Source organism: Motacilla alba, chromosome 2 (genome assembly GCF_015832195.1).
Source record: "Motacilla alba alba isolate MOTALB_02 chromosome 2, Motacilla_alba_V1.0_pri, whole genome shotgun sequence".
Classification (NCBI taxonomy): domain Eukaryota; kingdom Metazoa; phylum Chordata; class Aves; order Passeriformes; family Motacillidae; genus Motacilla; species Motacilla alba.
The window spans coordinates 110,585,704-110,611,135 of record NC_052017.1 but is presented as its reverse complement, the minus strand read 5'-3'; positions in this window follow the sequence as shown (position 1 = coordinate 110,611,135).

Sequence of the window (25,432 nt, the reverse complement as noted above, 5' to 3'; positions counted from 1 at the left end):
ATTCTAGCCTTGTTTTCACTCTATTGAGGTACAACAGAATTGATGGGTGTGTGTGGCAGCAGTGTGACTGGATGTGAAATCATGTGCTTTCCCCTCACATGAAGAGGCATTTCAGCAATGACTAATCATGTATTTTCTCCTTTGCCAGCTATTCACAGAGGTTTTAACTTGCAAGGCAAGATTTCTCATTCTTTTTATTGTCATAGTGGTGAAGTCCCTAATAAGTGACATTTACAGAGGGCCCTAGGTGCAAATTTGTCTGAAATGTGTAGGAGATTGGCTATTCCATGTTATCAACCTGACTTCAAGAAGTCTCAGAAATAGTGTTCCAAGTGAAATTTATTGAAGCCCTGAATTGTTTTCCCCTGAAGCATTTAGTTCAGTAGATCTTTATCAATCTATACCTGTACATACATGAAAATCCATACACAAGGACACATGTTTACAACAAATTGCTGAGACTCTCCACATCTGAGGTTGTTCCTGCATATTCATGAATACACCTAAGGGCTGAAATATCTTTTGTGTGTGACATATTTTACCCCAATAATTTGTACAGTATATTATTAAAAAAAGATTACTTTTGTACAGACATTTATTTCATGGCTGCCTGAAAGGTTCTTGATGTATTTAATTACAACAGATGCTATTTTATTTTGGTTAAGTAAATGATGAAATTTTACAGAATCTTTCAGGAGAAGTGTATGAGAAGATTGGAAATCCCATGAACGACAACATTTTTTTCTTTCTATGGCTCATTGACATACTTCTTACCATCTCATCGTCCAGGTCCCAGAAAAAATCATAGTATTAGGCAAGATTACTAAATAAGCATAGGAAACAGAAAGCCAGCTGGATGTTGAACAGAGTTTCCTATCATTAAAAATATATTCTCATGTCTTATTTCAGATTATGATTTATTTATGGTAAAAATCATTAAGAGATTAATTAAGTTTCTTATCCTGATTTGGGTAAATTAGACAAATTCACTACTCATCTTTTATTTTAATTTGGTACACAATCTATTTAAGTCTGTTTCAGTAGAGCAGCAAGACATCCCCACTTCTTCTTTTATTGACTTACAAATTTGCTGCGTGTGTCAGTTACTCCTTCAGGTCTTTTGTCTCATAAAGAGAGCTTCCTCAACCAAAGTGGAAAATATTGGCCATTAAAACAAACTTGAGTATTTACAATCAATTATATCTCACTTTTCCCAGGGTATCCAAAGCACAACAAGCTCTATACTATCACTGACAATCATCTCTAAAACATGATATTCTAACCATACATATTTTATAAAACAGTGTATTCAACTAAACCAAAGAAATTATACTGTTCTTAGGAATATCACTTGTTCCACTAGTGTAAAAAATAAAAAGTATATATCCAATTTTGTGTTTTATTAATGGCAGTGGAAAGAGAAACTATATATTTCCTCTAGTTTCCCTCCTCCCAGAGCCCTTTCTTCCGGCCAATTTGTTCTTTGTCTAACATCTTCCCTGGTTTGGAATTCAAGGTAAAATAGGCAGGAGCAAAATCTGGAAGATGTTTTAGTGTTTTAGATGCAGCTCAGAGTAGGACTACCTCTGAACTGCACAGACTCTGCCTCTGCCTGTGTCATGCAGGGGTTAATTGACAACTGTTCAGGCAGGAGAAGTGAATGTGTCACTCAAGCAGCTAAACACAACTGGAAAAGACTGGTTCTTATCTTTTTCATAGGTTCTGTTTCACATTCTGAATTTTCAAATGAAAAGATTCCCGGGCTGCTAAATAGATCATTATTAAGATGTTAAAGTTATTATCTTAATTTTTTTTAATGAAGTCTCACATGCTCTTTGTTCATTAGACATCTGTAACAATGACTGAATACTCAGAGCCACCAGAGCATAGAAAGCAGTTTAAGCAAGTATGTGTTTAACTTTCTGCCACTGTTGAAATCACTGCAGTGTAAAAGGTACCTCATTTACAAGAGTTTGATCTGGGCTTTGCTTCACTTTTGATGCCCAGACACATGGCTTTCTACAGCCATAGTGTGAGGACTTTCCATTGTGAGACTTTTCCACTATTTGTGTCGTATAAAGTGGTGCGAGAGGAATAAAGAAGATTAGAAAAATTTCCTGCCTTGGATTACTCCTTTCACTGGGAAATCTGTTCCAAAAAAAAGCAATGCACCAGCATTTTACAGATCAAAATGTATTTTGATCTGAAAAAGTTAGTTGCAGGATTTGCCATAATCAAAGTTTTCTCATTACCTTCTATTGCTGAAGAGGGAAAAATTACTCCTAATAATAAAATCATTAAAAAATAAAACCCTGATTATATACATTTGGTCTCATTCCACTACATGCCAATGTTTTCTGCAAATTCAAATAGCCTGACATTTATATTAAGCCTAAAAAATCATCGATCTAGCTCTGCGGAACAAGACATCAGAGTCCCACTGATCATTTCTGTCTCTCAAGAGCAGGCTCTGGATAAATTAGCACCACTATTAATCATAATAATACATCTATGTCTTGATTCTGAGATTCTTGAGATGTTTTCCAGAAACTGCAAACTGGCATGATGTTAGCCAAAAAAACATTAAAGCATGGATCTTAACTCTCCAGTGAATCCTTCAGAAACTGAATAGCTCTCACAGCATAATATTTCTGACAGGAAATATACACTTGAGATGTTTTAAGCCTGAAATGTCACATACACAACAGAGCTTAAGCCTGTGAAGCCTCCCCTGTTTCTGAGATCATAACAGTAGTATTATCATTAAGAGGATAAAATGCCACTTCCTTGTTTCCCATACCCCAATCCAAATGAAATGTGAGTCACTTAATGAATTTCATCTAAGCCTAACGGAACAATTTCAGCCTGTCCTGGACAACTCTCTTGCCCAATCCCCTCGCACACATTATTTCTGCTCTCTTGGTTTTCATATCCGCCTCTGCCCAATCACTTGTGGCAGGTTCTACTGGTAAAGCAAATGCTTTGCTGCTGTTTTTCCCCTTAGAATTACAGATCGCTGAAGAAGTAGCTTGAAACATTTCCACTGGAGAAAAATGTGATGAAATTGTTAAAGGTTCAGCAGCCTTGAAACACTAGTAGACTATTGGCATGAGGATTATTCCCAGACATGATCTTTCCTTTGGAACCTGGTGTCAAAGTTTGCAATATTTGTTCACTTCATGCCTCCTCGGCATAGCCTGTCTCTCTGGCTGATTTTCTTCCTTTCTTTATCTGAAGTTGGCATTTTTTCCACTCTCAATAATTAAGCTGTCTCGATGCTAGAGACATGCCTATTTTATCACATGTATGTCTCGTACACAGTTGAAAAAAGAGAACTCCAAGGGAGAAGGCGGCTGGCGTCTCTGCTGTTGAAACGGTTTCAATCTGGCCTGAATACTTTGCCTGCAGTGCTGCAACCCACAAGGGGGTCTTAACCTCTGAAACCTGCTGACTCAAGAGTAATTGGCCAGCATGATGCCACTGTGACCATCAAGTGGAACAAATAAAATTACCCACCATTTCAGTGCCATGATTGTCCTCTCCCACTGCGTGATTCCATGAATCCCCCCGAGGACTGACCTGCTTATAATAAACAAATTGTTTTCTGGGATCCTTTTCCATTGCCTGTAGGGGAGTAACAAGAAGACAGAGCCAAGCTGTGTTAACTATATTTAATGGTCTTTTTTCTTTTCCTTAAATTGCATCAGATGGTGAAGATGACTAGATACAGTATGATCTTTTAAAATTATATCCTCAGAAAGCAAACAATTAGAGAACAGCATCTCTACAAGGCAAGTTTACACAGTGATATAAAGTTGTAAATTTGAAGAATTCAAGAGGATTACACACATCCAAGTTGGATGACTTAATTCCTCTTCCTGAGAACGACAGCTTAAAAGCAAAGCAGGGATTCTCTTGCTTTATACACAATTTTGTAATTTGTTTGCATGAAAGCTAGCTGTTTACACTGCGCTACATAAAGGTTGTTGCCAAAACTTACTATCTCCTATAACAGTGTAAAACCAGAATATTTCTCATGATGGCAATGGGTTTAATCAGATACACACCAGCGTAACCGAGAACTAAATTTGGTTTTACACCCTGTCTAAAAGAAGCTCACTAAAGATCAGAGGGGGAGAGCTAGGGGGAGGGCGGGATAGTGGGGAAGGAGGTAGTTCTTGTTCTCTTGGCTTTCCTTCTTTATGACCGTGTAACAGCATCCCCAATATCTGGATTCATGCGGAGGAGATAATATGGCCTGGTAAACACATCAGCAGAGCAAGGAGTGTGAAACTTTATTTTAGTGTTTTCAGTAACTGCCTGAGCTGATAATGGCCCTAATGTGGCCACAATTGACTGCAGAAGTGCAGGTTTAGTCCCAGTACCATAAAGTTTTGTACTAACACTGTGTGAAATTGTAGTTATTTTGAGTTTTCAGCCTTCCATTGAACAAGAGCAAAACTTGGAGCATGAAGATATATGTGAATTGCTTCTTTAGGCAAGCAGGTAGAGAAGCTCAATGGCTTTTGCAGAATCAAATCATGATACAGAATAAACTGAGGAGACTGAGAAGTACAGTGAGCTACTCTGCCGTGACTAACAATAACCATCTTAAAAAACTGTTGATGTATTTCTGAAAACAGTTTGCTGTTTGTCGCCAGCTATTTCATTTAGACCCAATTTACTTAAATTATGTGCCTAAATGTAGGCAGACTATTAAGCACATTGTTAAAACAAGGTCTTGAAAAACCAAGAAAAGCTAATACTTTCTCTTCCCTGCAGTTTTTTTAATTGCTATTTTTGATCACTTTATACCACGGCTAAATCCACTTCACTTAGCTTGTTAAGGTGTTTTGAGGGGTATTTTACACACAGTTTCAGTTTTCTTTCTGAGTTTTGAAACCAATGCAGTAAGAGTATTTTAAAAAATAGCAAGAGTGCTTATCTAGTTCTTTCCATCCAAAGTAATCTCCAAGTCTGAACAGACCATTTAATATGGAAAGTTTTTTATAAATTGGAAGGAGTCTGAACCATGTTTCAAATTTAGCATGCATCCTCCTGTTCATTTTATTTCCCAGCAGATAAGGAGTAGATCAAGTCTGCAATGCTTCTATCATACAAAAGTCTTTTCCTTATTTACATACAGTTTCTTTCTCCCTAGCTCTGCTTTTACTGCTGCAAACCTTTGTGTGTCAAGCAAGGGAGAGAATAAAACCAGAGAAACTTGTATTTGGGACCCTAAAACTGCCAAGATGTGAAGGACATATCGATTGTGCTTTTCACCAATCTTCTTCTCTGATTTATATTCTGTTATGTTACTCCTCCTGGCTGTTTCAAATCCTACTTTCAAGTGGTTTATAGTCACGGTTATGAAGCACATTTGTCTACATCTCTTCTGTAAGGGAATAACAAGCATCAACTGGTGGATCTACTTGTCTTATACATGAAGCATCATTCGCAGTCAGACTCTATAACAGATAGATAAATCATGTGATAAAATAATTCCTTTCTATAAATAAACCCATGGAAAAATAGTCCTCATCACAGTGAGGTATTTGATTCACAGTGGAGAGCTCTTTGGGATTGGAGGAATGCATCACCTCATGGAAAGGATTTGAGACCTCAGGGTTAATAAGCACCTGAGTATCACAATCAAAATTGTTCAGTGTCCAGACATGTGTAACTTATCATGCTATGGTGCAATCATATGCTTAAGCCCCCATATGTGAAAAATTTTCCAAGTATTTTCATAGCCAGTAGGCAGCTCATGCATTTGCCATACCACACACACAATATGTGCATCATATGCTACCCACAGAGGTCTTTTGTCATTCACGGGGCTCTTTGGCTGTCTACTCCAGAGGGTTTGGAGGGCTGTCACCTGTCTCAGAAGCCACACAATCTTCTGATCGCATAGCATAAAATTTCGTATAAGAACATATGGAGCACTAATGCACTAATACCTCCTCCCTATCTAGAACTAGGTGAAATTGGAAGTTTATCATTAAATCAGGGCAGTGAAGATTCATTTCCTTTGCTCAGAGGTCTTTGGTGGTGGCATTGTTTGTGGAATGGTATCTGATCAAGAATCCTTGAACAGGGGGCATTTTTCCTTTTTTTTCCTACAGTTTGCTCTTGATGTTGGTTGTATTAGCTCAGTCTTTCAGTGATCTTTGCTGATACCCAGACCATTTGGGCAGACTTAAGCAAGCTGCCCAGCAAGGAGCTGCTTGAACGCCAGCATCAAAGGATGCTGGCTCCTGACACACCAAGCAGTCTGCCAGAACAGTCAGCTTGGGCAGAGACAGAGATGTTGAAATCTGGAAGAGAAGACATTTGGACATTTAATGCCCTAGGAACTACGGAAGGCTATAGACTTTACTAGGAAAGAGAGAAAACAGATACAAACATGAAGAGCAATCTCTGGCAGATAGCTCTGCTTCTCTGTGAAATGTAATCCCCAAATACTCTGGCAAGAAGATAGATCATTATACCATAATGACAGGCACTAGTTGCAGGTCTCGGTTTTTCAAAGAAACTAAGTTTAAAAATAGACTTCCGAAACCTTAAGGCCTGGAACCTTGTGCAGACATTAAGATTTGTCTGCAGCTCCTCGCCTTAACTCCTACATTTTCCCATCTGCAAACCACTGAATAAGACAGACCTGCACTTTATAGTTCTCAGTGAAGCAATATGTCACCTCTATTTATACTACTGTAATCTTATGAAAGAAGGAAATCCTGTCAGTAGTAATCTCAGATTCCTTCAGTTATCATAAATTAAAACTGCCCACTTCTGTCTTGTAACATGAAAATTTTACTGTAGTGTACATACTTGTGCCTATTTGTACATGCTTTGTATAGTCTTTGTTGAATTTTTCAGTAAAATCTTAATGGCAAATTACCATAGTAAGTCTCTAAATGTCAGTTAGCATCTACTGAGACATAAACTCACAAAAACCTTAACTAATTCTTGCTGATAAACATATCCTTGATGTAATTATTGGCTTAAATCATAGGAAGTGTAGCTTTGTGTCTGCAGTAGTCAAATAGCATCTGGAAGCTCTGAGAACCTTTTTGAGACCTAGCTACAGGAGTCTTTGTGAATTTGGCAAATGTAAATGTAAGCTTTCTGAGCCTATACATCCCCTCTGTGAGACAATTACGTATACTCTACCCACAGTTTCTATAAAGAGGACTATGCAGCCTCCAGTCACAAAGACGAGCAGAATTTATTGCAGCTCCAGCTAGAGCACATTAGGAGCCCGCAGTTAGTATCGTACAGCAGGGACAAGATTCTAATGACATTTTACCTTGCAAAATGTGACAAAATACTTTCTGGTTTTCATCATTTTCTGTATCTCATACTGAAGTCCTGTTGTCTTTGTTAAGGTCAGTTGTGTTTATTATATTTTTGTAAGACAGCCAAAGCAGTAGTAATAACAAATACATTAATTTTGCCTTACTTGACTAGTCCAGATTCTCAGAGATTTTATTGTATTTCAAACACAGTTAAGTCACCTTTATTAAAAATAGAACAAGTTTATACTTTCTATGAGGGTACCATGAATCGGATTCTAGGAGTGATGTTGTGTGATTATAGGGATTTCTTGTACTTTTTGGTGTCAAAACATGATGTGGTTTCAGAAACTGCAGGCAAACAAAAGGCCTTTCTGTATTTTGATCCACTCTGAATAGTCCTTATAACTTTGCAGCAAACTTAGGGCCAACAGAAAAAGGCTAAGAGTCATGATGATTAATGTGACAAGGAAATGAAGAGGTCAACTAAAGGCATTACCATCATCCATAGTCTTTGTTACGACAGGTGATTTGTGGGGTTAAACACACTGCAGAGGGAAGCAAAATATAAACATTGAAAAATCTCTGCCAGCGCAACCTTGGGAAAGAGGGCAATGGATTTTGATGCCAAAATGGCATGTGGGTTTGATGCTGTGTGAGGACCACAAGCCATGCAAGCACCTGGAACCTGCTATTAGTGTATCCATTCACCTGTCTCTAGCCATGGCCAGTGACTAAATGCTTCAAAGGAATGAAAATAAATAAACAATGTAGAGGCCAAGATATACATCAAGGGAGAAAAGGAAATGGGAATTCCTTCCCAGCCAATGTAAATATGGTATAAAACAATCATACAACAAACAGAAATCACACATCCCCTTGGGAATACCACTTACAAACTTCCACTTTTAAATCCTGAATTGTCTTTTCTGTAAACCTGAAAAACTCTTCTTTTAGCAATGTGGTAATCTTTTCTGTTCACTAGCTGTTTGAAAGGTCATTCCAGGATATTTCCCCAAAATACTTAGAAACCTCTGAAATCCAGTCCCCAAGGCCTGGCTGCGGCATTGGGCAGCAATGCAGATTTATAGCTAGAATAAGGCCTGTAGGTAATTCACACTGTTTGTTCAGCATGTTAAAAATAGAAGACGTAGGTAAGTTAAGAGTTTACAGACCTTCCCATGGCCTTTGTCTCCTTTGCAGCATTCATGTCCAGAACTGCCCTGAGTCCATGGGAAAGGTGCTGCCGGGGGAACACAAAAACCTTGATTGAAGTGGTTACAGCCCTTTGGACCTGGATGGATTTCAACTCCTATCTTGGGTAGGTTCAGAAAATAGTCGAGACATTACTTAGTTCAGCTGCAGTGCACTCTGGGGAGATATGTAGGGGAGACTGTTTTACATCTTCCACTCTGGGCAGTTGTGAAGTCACACAAGGTGATAGGCACAAGTGTTATATCACTGTGATGAAGGTCAGTCTTATTCCATCTTGCAGCTACGCAATTTTTCTTGCAGTATCTTCATTCCTCATATACTTGGGTGTTTGTTTGGCTTTTTGGGGTAGATTTTTGTATTTTGGGGGGAAGGGGTGAGTTTAGTTGGTTTGTTGTTGATTTGAGGGGTTTTTTTACTCAGTGTTTTATCTTTGATTTGTAAATGCTTCAATGTAAAACTAGTGGTACTGTAAGAGAGTTTCATTTATCACAGGGCTTTGGTGATATCAGCATTTTGTGACTAATAACACTTAAGTGAAACTGATAATACAGCTATTGTGACTGCACACCTGGGATAATAGAAGTGCTATCATTTTAAAAATTAATATTGCAGAATTAATGGTAGAATTGAGAGGAAATTAAAGGGACAGTCTCATCACACTTTAATCATAAGGAGATTATTGAAGTATTTTTATAGAATTATAGAATCATATAATTGTTTGTGTTGGAAGGGGTCCTAAAGATCCTCTATTTTGAACCCTCCTGTTACTGGCAGGGACATCTCTCACTAGACCAGGCTGCTCAAAGCTCCATCCTACTTGTCCTTGAGCAGTGCCAGAAATGGGGTGTCCACAACCTCTCTGGACAACCTGCCCCAGTGCCTCATCACCCTCACAATAAAGAATTTCTTCTGTGTACCTAAGCTAAAAATTTCCCCTCTTTCACTTTGAACACATTATTCCTTGTCCTGTCATTACAGTTTGAATTACTAAAAAACCAAAGTATTTAATGAAAATTATTATATTGAATAGACATTGCAAAATATTAAATGGAAAACAAACATTCTGTCTCTATATGCAGGGTGAAATTAACTATTTTCTTCATAGCATAATTTTTTAACAAGACCAGGGCAAAACCAGCTTGACTGGAGGCTGTATTTTGGGGTTTTGGGGACTCCAGGTCCCCAAATATACTATGGATATAATATATGGAATATATTATTCCAATATATGGAATATATTATCTCAGAAAACATTAGGTAGGCAACATAAAGAGATTAAATATGAATTGAACGTATTTCTGATCTGCTAGTGAGTGGTGGTGCTTTTCCTTAAGACTACTGAGGAACTGGGAGCTACGAATTAATAATCCCTGATAATGGAGTACAAATCTTGCTGGGCATATAAAGAGATGGACCCAGTTACTGGGATTTTTAAAACATCATTTTATACTTGAAACAAAGAGATTCTGAGAAAAGAGAGAGGGAGGTGATGAGAAGTATAACACGTTACTCATCTGTGGCACCTGCACATCTTGCTAATTCATCTGTGGTGGTTTGCATGTTTGGGATTGTTCAGAATGTTTAATTTACCACTATGAATTCCCATCTTTTCAGTCAGTTGTACAGGGGGCCTCTCAAAATTCAAACCCAGTGATGACCTTTTGCCTAATGTATGAAGCCAAACAAACACAATGATTTTAAAGGCTCACTCTGCTTATTTTAAGTGCTATAAAACATGCTTTACAGAATATAAAGTGCCTTTAGTAACTGAAATTAAAGGTTTCTTTAGATTTTGATCCATTCCTTCTGGTGCACTTGTTTCCACAGATACATTTCCACTTTCCTCTACAAGAAATACAGCCTAATTTCTTTCACGTGCTCCAGGCAATAAAGGAATAAACCAAAATAAAGCCTGATACTGCAATGCATTGAGAACCTTCCGGGAGTGGATGTGGCATCCACCTCCTTTGTTTCACACAGCTGCGTACTTCATATATCGGCAAGATGGATGGAGGCACTGTCACTGGAGGCAATTCACACCTTTTGTCAGAGAAGGCGAAAAGAGACCATTTACATCATTTTCACAAGGATGGTTTGGAAAATGCTTTCCCATAAGCTGGAAAAACCTTCAAAGCCTTGCTTTCAGGCACTGATGTTCCTTACTGTGAAGGATATCTTGAAATTCACTAATAGCAATATTCTTATTTGGTCATTTCCAGATGCTTGACTGTGAAGGAATTCTCAGGGCAGATGTGCATTTGAGATTAATTTATTCCTTTTTGTTGCCTTAGAGGACACAGTGGTAACATATTACCTCACTACAATAAAATAGCACAGATATGGGAAAGTCATCTAGTCCCTCTCGCTGACAGTGCAGGCTTGCCCTCTGCAGCGTGCTCCCTAGTGCTTTGTCCAGTCTATTTTTAAATGGCCTAAGTGATGAGAATTTCTGCAGAGGAGAGTTCACAGGCAAGCCTCTTTTCTCTAACAAAGCTTTGGATAGATAAAGAATAATGATAGTAGTTCTATTTATTAAGCTTTCTCTCTTTCACCCAGCAAAGTCCTTGGGGTCCTAAGCAGACGCCTCAAAACTATTTATTGTCCCAACCAAGTTCAGCAAAGTTTTGAAGATATCAGTAAACAAAAAACAACACTAAAGCAAAAGAACCCTTTCAGACATGCCACTAAAAGGGTCTTATAGTAAGGATTGTTGCAGAAAGCCCTCTCAGCAGAGCCCCAAACTGTCCAAGCTCTATGGCCAAATTCATGGAGCTTTGTCAGTGCTTAGGAGAAGATTCAAGGCTCTTAGGCTTCTCAGTATCTCACAAACCTACACCTGCACTAAAGGAAACTTTAAAAGACCATATTTCTGAGCAAGACTATCAAGGAAAAAGAAAAACAATAAAGACTTGTCATTTTGCTTTCCTCCTTTGCATTAAATTCATAAAGTCAGTGTTACAATTTCAATTATATTGAAAATCTTCCTTTTGTATCTGCTAAATCCTGATTTACTAGTAGCTACAGTCATTTCCCTTGTAATATTTAATGTGAGGAATGGAACCAAAAGCTTCACTACCATCAAATTCAAACAAATGTCTTCAGGAAAAAGCATTAACCAAAAGCTAAGTCAAGTGCCTGTCTTTTCCATCCGTGTTTATCAATGCTAAAACCCTACTGGTTGCTACTTGCACCAGAAGAATATTGCAACTTCTGTAGGGGAAAAAAGGTTATATTTCTTTTTGACAGAACCATTAAGGAACTCTGTAATGTTTCAATCTGTGGTCACTGCTCTGTTTTGCTTGGCTCACTAAACCCTCAGCCTCAGCTGGCATTTCCTAAATTAACAGCACATTCACTCCCCACATTAAGACAGTCAGACAAATGGTTCAGCCTAAACTAAGCAGTTTGACACTCATGTGCTTCAGCAAAGCTGAACAGCATCTCATGACGCTTACATGATTAGATGATATCATAATCATATGATAAAAAGCCATTAGGCCAGGACCAAAATCTAAAACATAGGTCATTATGTTAGATGTAAAAAAGCATACCCATTTAACAGAACAAAAAAAAAAAAAAAAAAAAGAAACAAAAAAGAGTTCTGACACCAGGGAACATCTGGCTAATATTTACATCTCCTGTTTAATTTGGATGCTTCAGTTTAGTTTTCAAGATGGCAGTGTATAGAAACAAATTAAGCCAATCACTCTATCCGCAGTTTAGAAAACCAAGATTTGTTTATAGTTTCTCATATTAATACCTCATCCACTTGGCCAAAATGCCTCGTGAAAAATATACCTCAAACACACAATTCCCCTTTAGTAACAAAGACGTAATTCAGCATAATTCTTTGTTGATGGGATGAAAAAGGGAGTCATGTAAACTTGGGGTATTGAGATGAACAGATAAAGCTGAGCCATAGGAAATGAAACAGTCTTCAGTTCTGTAGGGTTAAACTGAAGTCCAACAAGAAAGTCAACAGAATTAGCATTTTGGGCTCCATCCTACTTTTCTTTAAATCAGTGGAATTTTGTCACTGACACCATCACAGACATGTTCAGTGTTAAAAGAACATGAGCTCGATACAAGCTTGCTGGATGAACCCTGTGCCTGGGAATCTGCAAGTTTAATTCTGTGATGAGTTTGATAAAATGATTGTTTCCAAGAGCAGTTAAAAACAAGAAGTAATTCAGCAATGCATATGTAGAATTTCATAAAATATTATCTCTTAGAGGAAAACTGGCCAAGTGACAATATTCTTATGTCATAGCTAATTAGGTAAGCTTCAGAACATTCAAGTTAATAAAAGGAGATACTGATTTCAAAATACTAGAGAGAATCCAAGGCCTGAAGTAAAAATTTTTTGTTACAAACCCAGGACAGGCACAGAAATCATTTCATCAGGCTTCCCTATTTTTGGATATACAAGAAACCTACCAGGCCAAAATCCATTCAATATTATTGAGTATTCTTGCAGTTCAGAGGGTATAAATAATAATATTAGCATGAGTGACCTACAGTATCCAAACCCCAAATCTAGATAAACAGACCCAGTGGTTTGAGATGTTTCTAGTCTGCTCTTTGTAGAGACAGAAGCAAAGCCCAAGCAATCTTGCTGAATTTTTCTCGTCTGTTTAGACCGCCATGACAAAAACGCAGCATAGACACTCAAAAATCAGTGCTAAATTATCCAGCTTTATTCTAGCAAACAATTCACTCACAACTGCAAGGAGCTCAGGGCTGGAAGCAAACCCAGCTGTTACTCAGAGTGCCAACAACATAATCCTGATGTCAGGTTTGTGTTGCCCAGCAAGCCCATGGCCCAAGCTTGCACAACAGAGAGCTGGGGGGAGTCCTGTGTGTCTGGAGTGTGTCCGTGTGTCTGCTGTTGCCTGGCTCACTGGAGGGGGTGGCAGAGGCAGGGCAGGGGGGGCAGAAGCAACATCAGAAAAAGCCAGGAGAACAGCAGACTGGTGCAGCAAAGGTGTCAGCACATGGTAGTGAGCGTGCTGGAGGAAGTAATGGGTTAGTTCCCTCCAGGGACCACTTCCAAAGGGCATTGTGGTTAAGATGGTATCACGTTTTTCTCCCTCCATCTTCTACTATCCCAGAAGACACCGCTCTTCAAACACTTCCCATGTCCTCCTGGCACACCTCTGTATATTCAGCACATACATTCAATCTGTGCTATAAAAACACTTCTTGCAACATAGCCCTCAGCTATTTCCAATACTTTGAACTGAATAACCAAGGCTGACATGGTAATTATGTCTTGGGGTCACAGAGATACCCCACAGCCCAGAGGAAACCCAAGGTTTCCCTCTGAGCTGCAGGGGTGCAAAGTCCAGACACTCACACTGGTAATTAAGCATGCCTGGGACTGGCCTCTGGCTCTGAGGCCAACTGGCAAGGAAGAGCACCCCTGTCCCACTAGAAGAGGGAGGCTGTGCCCAGCTGGCCAACTGGGAATGGTGTCAGGACCATGATGACCTCTGGACCATCTTTGGCAAATGTGTGACAGTTCTGGTGGGCACTGCTCAGAGGCAGGGGCCAGCCTAATAATGCAGTAGTGCCGCCAATCCACTATTTTTAATCCAAACATCTCATTTACTAGTAAGGCTATAGTTCACCAGACCCTCCTGCCCTGAGGACAGCTGACCCTGAGCAGGCGGGGGGCCAGAGGACAATCCATGGCCATCTTTTGTTTTTAGAGGGATAAATATAGCCACAAGGGTTATATGCTGTGTGGGTATGGGCATGTGCTGTCTTAAGCCCTGCTTTTCCAAGGAGGCAGAGACATGTGCCTCCCAGCAGTACTCACAGGGAATCTATTTCTTCATTCATAAAAAGTGGCAGTTCAGATTTATTTGAACAAGGGGGTCACCTGTGTGCCACCTCAGTCACTTCGGTGAGCATGCACCGCATTTTGCCCTTCTAAAGGTGATGGAATGTCATAGCCAGGTGCAGCAGGAAGTGGGCATAGAAAGTAGTAGGGAGGGAGAACTGCTGTGCCCAGATTGATGGCGATTCTCTGCATGTCTGCAGGGAAAAAAATAATCTCATGTAGCAGTGAGTGTGGGCACTAGAAATATTTCTTGCTCAGTGAGCCATGAGACAGAGGTACAAGAGCAGGTAAACATGCTTTCTTACACTCAGTCAGACCTGACATTTCTTATATGCTGATTTATACCTTCTACAGAACCAATGCAGGAGAGCAACAGATGAAAAGAGTGTGCTAGCTTATAGTTGTGAGGAACCATTCCTCCTAACCCAACCCTCTAAAGTAACTCTTTCATGAGGTAAAAAAATCTACTATTTCCTAGAGCAGCTGGTTTAGCAATGCTTTGCTGATTTACTGTTTGATATTCTCCTTTGTTAAGGCATTTAACATGCCTTTGCAAATTTGAGTGGCCAAAAGTTTGTCTTCCATATAAAAATGTTTCGTTCTTTTCCTTCATTTTTTTCCTTCTCTGACTTAGTAGATAACAGAAATGGAATGACAGAAATAGGAAGTTCAGGTCTATCCCTTCCAAATTGCTCAGTCTGTGCTTCCAAAAATGCTCAGGGAAAATGAATGGGAACTTGCCGGCAGGATATATAGCTTTCAGAGTATTGCAGAAGCGATGCAGTCATTTAAAAGGCCAGCTTAGAAAACAGTGCGTTTCTTCCTTTGACATCCTCCCAAGAATGTCTGCATCAGCCAGCTTGCTTAAAGTGGCAAAAGTCATTACAGATAAACACAGTGGATTGTTTATTTTGGAAAGGGACTGGGGCATAACTCCTATGAAGTAAAGCACAGGGCGGTTCTTTCTTTACCTGCTGCGGGATCCAGCAGAGAGGCAAGGTGCTGCATGCTTTCTGCTCAAATGACTAACAAGACCTTTGTCTAGGCTTGAACTCTCATACCTGTTTTCAGTTCCTGACATACCTCGGATCCCCCCTACCGCCTGCTGAGCCCACGTTGGTGCACTCGGATGGTGAGCCTCTGGATACAGAATGCCACTGGCATCCACGGGGAAGACAAAGCCCCTCAGAAAGGAAAGCAGCCTCGGGCCACTCTAATTACAAGTCCCTGCACTGCTTGAAGGTACTCAGCTGACATGCCTGAACTGTGCAAAGACCTTCAAGTGAACTATTATACAAAGCTCAATGTATCACATGGTTGCGAAGCAGCTGCTAAGTCTCACTGTAAATGAGGCACAGAGATGATAAGTCACATACTCTCATATACAATGTGCTTAAGGAAACCCCCACCCTACGGATTTTACTGCCTTAGGCTAGGATGAAACTTGGGAGGTGAAGGGGAGGGAGTGGGATGTGGGAAAGAGTTTTATGTGAAGAAGTCTTAGTCTACGCTAAGGATGTGTTTACTCCTAGTAGCTTTGGCAAGTTAATCATAACATGCATTTAAGTTCTTTCAATAACATCCCCCAAAGTGGATTTTTTCTAAATGTCACTTCCCTGTTTAAACCAGCATACAACTGTATATCCAGATAAATCTTCCACAGCAGACACAGAAAGCAATAGCTGCTAACATTTGGGTTCTCCTTTGCTCACTTTGCCTGGATATGTACAAGCCTGAAATGTATGTTCTCGGTTCAGACCACAGAACTGTAAAGGACATGCCTCTGATTGCACAGATGTGAAACACAGCAAGAGTGATGTGATTAAGAACAAAATTCTGGCAAAACAGAGAAGGCAGATTATATAACCCACAGCAATATACATTGGTTGTGATCATCTTAAAAACTACAGAGTACTGTAGTGAAGGCTAAATTGCTGCAGAGTGGCGCCTTTCACACACCCAGGAAGGGATTTCCCATAATCCTGGGACTGTAGTAATTTCTGAAATCCCATATCAATAGAAATGCAGGGTTGGGAGGGACCTGGGTAAACCATCCAGCTTGTGCTGGGATGGGTGCTGCAGAGCAGCAGATGGGAGATGGGTGCTGCAGTCAGTCAGTGTGATGCTGAAATGAGAACTCAAATGACTTGGAGCTACTATTTCAGGCTCTCTACGCTGTCAGTAGGTGGCTCATCTTTTCAAGATTTTCCATCCATCCATAATAAAAAGTAAATATTTGGCTACCAAAATAATAAAAACAGACAAACAAACAACCCCCCCAAAAATATTCTGTATGCCATGAAAATATTGCAAACCAATAATGCAAAAGCAAATTTAATTCTCTTTTGAAGATGTCTGGAAAAAAATCATGAAGCTTATCTAACTGGCATGTGCATGTTTCTGGACAAGCATACCCATACTAGCCTTCCACACATTCTTCAACTAATCTTCAAGCAGCAGTTTTTAAGCAAAGCTTCCCCCATGTAAAAGATGAGCTCTTAAAAGATATTTAGCAATCAAAAAGTAATGGCAAATTACCAAATATATATGGTTCCTTAGATTGTGTTACAAAACCCTTTGAAGCAATGCACAAAAACTCATAAAGAGATGATTGTCTGAAAGTATAGCAAGGAGCAGGTGATCAGAGGTTACAGGAGGAGGCTATGAGAACTAGACAGCTCTAATTGCAGCAAATCTCACTGCTCTCTTTGGATTTATTAGAGAAGAAAGATCCATAAGACTAAAAGCAAATCTGGGGGCATGAGAATGACAGCAGGAGATTCTCACTCTAGCCATTATAAAGGAAAAGACTTCATCATTAAAACTGAAGCCAGAGCTTTGTCTCCTTTACAGAAGGTCTCAAACCATACTTGGCTTCCTTGGCACTATCTGATTAATCAACCATTTGCTTAGGTGATTTGATCCTGCTCTCATTCAAGGCAGATGTGTCTCACTTCAACTTCAAAGAGAGCATGATGACACCTTCGTGAACTGTGTTTCAATCTGGCTAACAGAGGGCTGCACTTAAAACATTTTCTAATAGAGATACTACAGAAAGCAGAATTAGGTCCAAACTATGTTAAAAATTCACTTTCAACAAATAAAAAAAAAGGTTACAACATCCCAAAGTTGGACAAACAGGTTTAAAACTAGCACAGATGGCCCAACGTGCCTTTTATCCCTTATCACAGACATTTATATTACATGTCAAAATACTGCAGAATACAGTGATAGTCAATGTTGGAACTCTCTGTCTGGGTCATGCAGATTCATCACCAGCTGAAACAAAGTGTATTTTCTCCTGGAGCAGGTCACTGTTCTCCTCAATCATCTCACGCTTTTGTTGTGTTTATTTTCAGCACAGAATTTAATCTTAAAGATGCCATTTAAAAAAGAATTTTTCCTGATACAAGCAACATATGGAAGCAGCTGTTTGCTGTTCTTGTTCATAAAATGAGTTATATCTTCCTTTAAATAAGACAGCTTTTTATTTTGCTGTTAAACCTGCATTTGACTCAGAACAAAATGATAATAAACATGTCTAGAAAGGTCTCCAGCTCAGAAAAAGTTACTGTCCATGAACTCTGCCACCCTTTGCTTCTTATTTCCTAGCACAGGACATTTCTCTGATTTGGAGAATAGCTATAACATGCAAAACATGAGCTACATTTTGGCACTCATTTCTTAATTATTGCTATTATTGTCATAAAAAAAAATCTTGTGGTTGAAAATATCCTAAAAAATGTTAGTGGTTAGTGTCTGATATGTTACACATTGCCTTAGTACATAAGAGCAAAAATAAAACAGATAATGGTCTGTACAGCATGTTCAAAACATAGACTATATCCATATCACTAAATAAATCAAGGCCAGAGAGTGAACTTGATCACTGAGCTGCCTGTGCCAACTACCACTTTTCAGTAATAATGTCCAGACATGACTGATGGGACAGCACATATGGTAGGGAGCACTTCCCAGCAAGTAATGTAGGTGAGACTACAACAGTTTAGAGCCTGTGCTGTCCTCTGATACTACCTGCACAGGCTTTCTGCATTCAAAAATCTCTCCACGCCTTTGCACCAAGGCATGCAACATAACCCCACAGTTTTCACCGTATGAAACCTTGGCTCTTACTGGTAGAAAGAGAGTCCTCACCTTACTGAGCACACCTGAAGAAAATCACTTAAAGTAACAGTTATACCTTAGATCCACCCTGAAACCATATGCTCAGAGGAGACACAGCACCACATGCTCTGTGACAGGGACAAGAGAACAGTCCCTGTCCATGACAGGTTTATCAGCATAAACACAGCTACAATATCTTGGATTCTTGAAGACCTTTTGGGCATGCCTACTTGGAGAGAAGGGCATTATGTCAAACAGTATGTGAAAGGAAAATGTGATGAATAACCCTGATGCCTAAACATAAATGCTATGTCATTTAATGAGCTCTAGCAGATCCTGCTGTGAGATGTGGTGCTGTGTCTTTACAAAAGAAAGCAGTTTGTAGTCCATGTGGAGGGAAGGAATAGCCAGCTAAACTGGGAGTGAAGTACACTCTAGGAACATCAAAAACAAAAAAATATGGATAAAGACATGTAGAGAAAGGTGGCCCTAAGAAACTGACCAAGAAAAAGACAATGAAAGGAGTTGAAATATGTGAGTCAGTGTGGAGTTTCAAGCAGGGCCAAAAAGGTGAGAGCTTAAAGTCCACCTGGGCATGGACTCCAGTGAGGTATCTTAGGGATGCTTTCAGGATCATGGTAGGTATGTGCAATGATTTAAGTATCACTGAAAAGACAAGTCTCCAGCAGTGTTGTGTCTAGCATTTTTGCAATACTTGCTAATAAAATAGGTAAAAGAACAGCTTTAGTGGAGCATGTAGGTTAAAAATGGCAAAGTCTAAGGCTGAATTGAGGAAGCAATATTTTTGTGCTCCTTTGCTCTGGATAAACTGTAACTCTGTCCAGCTTACCATTTGTAAATGCCTAATTTCTCATAGACAGGACAAAAGTAGACCATTAGGAGGATATGGAAAGGAGGGAGGCCTTATGCTAGTTCAAACCTGGAAACCTCTTTTGATTACTGACTCTTTTGTCAGTGATATGCTATATAGGTGCTATATTTCCTGAGGGCTCCATAATGCTCAGGGGGAAAGGAAGAAGTCATACAATATTTTAAGTAGGTAAAATGTGAAAGAAGGTAAATAACTGAGGAGTCTATCCAGATCAGATTAAAAGTTAATACCAACGTATTTGAAAAGAATTTTTAACAAAAAATTTACCTGGTCTTAACTGCAATTTCATCCACAAACATGTAATTAAACATATAAATTGATTGATACCAAATGATGACAGCCAACTCTTAGCTTTAAACAAAATTTTTCTCCTCATACCTCTTATTTGTTGTTTATTGAAATGCTTTCCTAACCCCTTTAACTTGCCTCCTTCCAATAGATTAATCAGTTTAAGGCAACAACATAGAAATGAGAAAAAATCATGTACCAATTCCTTCCCTGCTTTTGACCTGCAGTCCCAGCTGGAAAATGCTAGACATGCACTTGGCTATGCTTCTTACTGCTGTACATGGCTAGTTTTAGGACAGGTGGACTGAAAATTTTCAGTAATGGGGCTGAGTTCTGTGACCCAGGAAGTACCTTTGGGTTCCATCTGTAGGTAATAAACTGTAACAAGTAACTATCTCCTTTCCCTAACCTGTGTTGAAAATAAATCACAAATAACTGCAGTGGATGGCAAAAAAAAAAATAGCAACAGAAGAGAATTAGACACCTTGTTTTTATGCCTCCTGAACACAGGGCAAGAGCTTGGCCATAGACCTTTGGGACTTGGCTCTGGCAGATCTTCCTCTGGTGGTTTCAGATGCTGTCTTTTCTCACCTGTCTTATTTCTTTGTTGGAACTTAGCACTCTCAAAGCAGATTCAGCAGAAGGGAATGTCTGCCTATCAGTCTCTGCAATACACAGTGTAGGTTTACCTCACCTTCCCTGATATCGTCCTTGCTAATGTGCTGGGAAGGTCAGATGGTGATAATGATGTTTTCATATTTGCAGCTCTATAGGGAAAATTCCATAGTTACAAGTATATCAGAAATACAAAAATAAGTTAATGCTGTCTGGGAAATAAATACACCCACTAGGTCACTGATGGCCTTTGTGCTGTAAGAGATAAACTGAAAACTTTAAATGCCTCATTTGGTTAGCTTTACAAAAACTTCAGATAAAAATGGCAGTAATGGCTTGCTACACACTGAGTTGATTTTTTTGTGTTTTGTTGGATTTTTTTAAGCAACTACTTAAAATTCTTTTGAACAACTGTACCCCTGTTTTTCAGAAACAAAACCAGAAGACAAATTCAGACCTGCAAATAGAGCAAATTACCCTAGCATAAATTAGCAAACTCATTAGTTCTTGCATTGCTGAAGCTTAGGTAACTTTTACAGAGCAGATTATTTTTTAGAAATCAGAGAATATAGGACATAAAAGGAACCCTAGTACTTTACCTAGTGGATCCCTGCACTGAAAATACCTGCATTTTCTCTGACCCTTACTTATTTTATTAATGAATTCATTAAAAACTCTTAAAACTTCCTTGGTACCTTGTCCAAATGCTTATTTATAGTCAGTGTGGTAAAAGGATTTTTATTTTTGTGGGATTTTTCCAATATCTAACCTAAACCTCCTTCATTTCAAATTAAAGCAATCATTTTTTTCTGTCAGTGGACTTGAAGTATAATTGATCACTGTCTACTTTACAACAACCTTCTACATACTTGAAGACTGTTATCATGTCCCTCTCAGGCTCTTCTGTTGTAGACTAAACAAATCCAATTCCTTCAATCTTTCCTCACAGGTCATGTTTTCTAAGCCGCTTATCATTCCCGTTCCTCTCCTCTGGACACTCGCCAATTTGTCTGCAACTCCCTGAAAAAGTGGTGCCCAAAGTTGGGTCGAGTTCCTAGCCCAGAACCCAAAGCACCAAGTAGGATGGAACCCCTACCTCTGCCTGACACACAGCTTTTCCTTTAATTCAGCACAGAAAGAAGTGGCTGCTCAAAAAAAGATGTGCTCTTGAATCATCCTGGCTCTGCAGTCCATAATCACACTCAGCCCCTTCTCTGCAGCTCTGCTCCGTAGCCAGTTACTCCCTGCACTGTATTTGTGTGTAATTGCCTCTGCCTGGAAACAACGCTTCACACTTATATTTATTGACACTCCTTTGAGATCATTCTCCCAATTTTTCACAATAACTTTCAATATGTGTTATGCCTTAGAAAGCAGCACCAACAATCTCCCTCATTCTCAGGACATTGGAGATTTTGTTGTGACAGTCTGTACACTTATCCAAAATACTGAGCAGAATGGATTTACCAGCTACCCATTTTAATAGTAACTACTCACACCGGTTTCCAAACAATGACTTTCAGCCTCTTTGTAATACTTTCATTTAGGCCATTTTCCTTTTATTTTCTTGACAGAAAACTGTATGAGGATGACTCAATATGCAAGATTAACCTATATATCGTAGGTTCTCCATCCCTATATTTACAAAAAGAGCTACTTTGTCAAAGAAAATAATTAGAGTGCCTTGACATTCTTTTTCCTGATAAATTCTTATTGGTTTTTTTCTTATCATCCCTAAGTAATTATAAATTGACTGCTTAGTAAATTGTTTCAGTATCTTTCCCAGTATTGATATGAGGCCAGCTGGACTTAATTTTTCAAGTCTTCTTCCTCTCTCTGTTTAAAAGGCAGACCCTATATTTATTTCTCCTCTGCTCCTTCAGAGCATCATTTGTTTATTACTATCCCCAAAAGGTATTCAGTAATGTTACAGTGGCTGCTTTACTTGTTCTGTTACCTGTTCCTTCTTAGTGAGAAAAAAAAGGGAACAGATATTACATGAAGGTGTTTTGAATACCTACATTCATAAAATGTAGGTATTTTATCCCTTTTATGAACAATGATACCAAGTGAAACAAGGGAAAAATGTTTATTTAAGATATGACAACAGATCTTTCTCAGAACTGTGAGCAAAAGTCTCCATAGGCAGCATTTTTCATAAGAAAACTATGATTTATTGATCTAAATCACTCCTAAAATTTTATCATATTCTCCAGACTAACAATTGGACTATGAGCTCTAAACACCCAATCTCTAGACTTCCCTAGAAGTGCCTTAATCAGTGGTCTATTACCTGTGTTAGTATTCCAGTTAATGAAGCAATACATCTGTTTTTGTTCCTACAATAAAATTTTGTAGGGGACAAGGGGACAGTGGAAAGTTTCTGAACTCTTCAGCATCCCATAGCAAAATCTGGTTCAATTTAATCACATTTATTAATCTTCACTACTTGCACTCTGTAAGTGCCAGAGGCCTTTGTTAAGGACCTCAGGCTTATTATTTTATGTGCTTCAAGTTCTTGTTGAATACCTCTTTTCTTTGCCCTCGAGTATCAGTGTAGCCCCTGAGTGAACCTGGTCTTGTTTTATTTTTGCCATTTTCTCCCTCAGTTACATTGGTAAAATGTCAAATTCTGTTTTTCCTGGCAAACACAAATGCTCTGAAAAGGCAGAGAAGACTAATACTTCTGCCAGTCTCTTAAATTCAGCAAAAAGATAATTGGAAGGTAAATGAGACTATGAAAGATGTTCATTCATTTATCCATTTATTCTCCACATGCAAAAGTTTAAATTCAACTAAACAGAGGTGCCTCAGCTCTGAGTCCTGTCCCTTTGCTCTGTGAGCACACAAAACTCTGGTCAAAGCCATTCAGTTGGGACACATGAGACCTGAGCAACATGTGTCTTCATCAGTGATCCTACACATTACCTTTCACAGTGACCTATTTGCTGCCAATTCCATTGGGAAGAGAAAGAGAGATCCCCAGTAGAATGCTTCCATGAAAAATATTAATGTAAATAAATGTGGACAAAATCTTACAAGCATGATCAGCTAGAGGACAAGGTACCTTTTCAGTCAAAAATTACTTCTACCCACCTCTCTAAGAAGCATGATTTTAAAGTTCTATAACATACCTCAGAAATTATCTCCACAATAGAAAAGCTGCATTTAAAAAGTTTCAGAGCTGTTATAGAGGAGAAAAATGTTAAGACAGCTTTATTTCACTACTGTTTCATCATTTTTTAGCACTTAGATGATGAACACCATAAATCCTTAAATACCAGTGCTTAATTTAATGAGAAATTAGGTACACGTTCAGAAACAAGTTTCATAAACACCTTTAAGGAACTAGGTCTTTATGTCCAAACACAGATAGAATATGCCATCTAAACAGACAATATGCACTAAAGTGGAGGTTTTCTCTGTTTAGGTGGGATACCATTGCTGACTTTCTCCTTTCCAGCTGAAAGCATGCAGGATGACAGCGTGAATCTTCTTCATCAAAGTAAACAGAAGATGTGACTATAATCATGGGCTTGGTTGGTACCACTTGATTATGTTTCCATTCTTAAAAGTCACAAAACTCAGGCATCAAGATGGCTTCCAAACTCTTGAGCTGAAACCCAAATGGAACATTTAAAGATAGGTCAGATATCATAATATTTGACTAAATTTAAAAGCTTCTGTGAGAGCTGTCTACTGTCAATGCTTTTTCTTTTCAAGTAATACTGAAAGACTATAGTATTTGTGTCTTAACAATGTTGAACTATTGAATATATATTCAACTTCCAAAGTTTCTGTCCTCCAGCAATGTCTACAGCCTGAGGGTTTAACCTAAACTCATCTCCTGTTAAAACATGCAAATCTAGACACAAAAAGATCACACAACAGCTTCACTGTTGGTAAAGCTAATTTGTCCTCTGTTTTTTCTGTAAATTCAAAGGGAGTAGAAACCCCAATCTACCTTTCCAGGTTACCAACCTAATATTTGATTTGGCAATATTTAAAGCTCATTCACCTAAGGATCTTACCAGTTCTGTGTTCTATAGCAGAGCATGAATTACAGAACAATAATTCACACTCAGAAAATCCACTCATCCTTGATCTTTTGGCATGGTGCCTCAAATCTTACTACCTTTCAAGTATGGAACAGCTACTTGCATGCTGCTGTGTCTTGCTATTTATTGTGAGTGTTTTTTACTACAATTCGAACTGCAAATGTTCCAAGCTGAAGAATTTCAATTACCTGAATTGTCATATTTACTGTAAAGCCTAATTCACTTAAGAAAATACTAATTTGTACTTAATATCTCCCTTCTTCATACACATACAGGACATAGATTCAGGCTAGAATCTAGAAATAAAAACTTGTCAGTCAGTCTTTATGAGTCATAATCTAACCTTTCACATAGCTTTAAAACATCTGTTGCTTCTGAGAGGAAAATACTGAAGGGTGAATTCTAGGAAATTTTACAGGGAGAAAACTCTATCTAGATTTTTACTTCTATCTAGAAAAAAAAAGAACATAAAATAATCATTGCATCTTAGTGAAGGCAGTCTATTTCAGCACACAGGAATAATAATTTAAAATTACTCTATCAAATCTTTCTATTCTTTCTTTATCAGTGCAATACAACACAAGATCAGTCATCTCAAAACACTTATATATATATGTAGATAGATAGATATAAAATAAGGAGGGAGAAGGGTTATAATTTTAAATTCCTCGAGTTACTTTAAATTTTATTTTTAAAAATTTCAAAGCTTTTCTCCTTACACAAGGGGTAGCCTTGAGCATAATGCTGAAGTGTACTTAAAGATAAAATTTTGATGTCAAGTGCTTAGATTTAGCACCTCAGCACAAAATGGGATAAGACTGAGCCCACTACAGGCTTTGTAACAGTCAAGACCACAGAAAAGGTAGTCATCTTTTTCCAACATCCAATGCCCAGGCAGCAGATTATTAAGTAGTAACATGTGCAACCTATATGGAGAAATTTCTAGAGAAATAATCTAGAGTTGGTTTATTTGAATTGAAATATCATAGCAAAAAAAAAAAAAAAAAAAAAAGGCAAAAATATTTTCCTATTTAAGATTTGTAAAATTTACCCAAATCTAACAGACTGCCAGAGATCTAACCACATTTGATTTAAC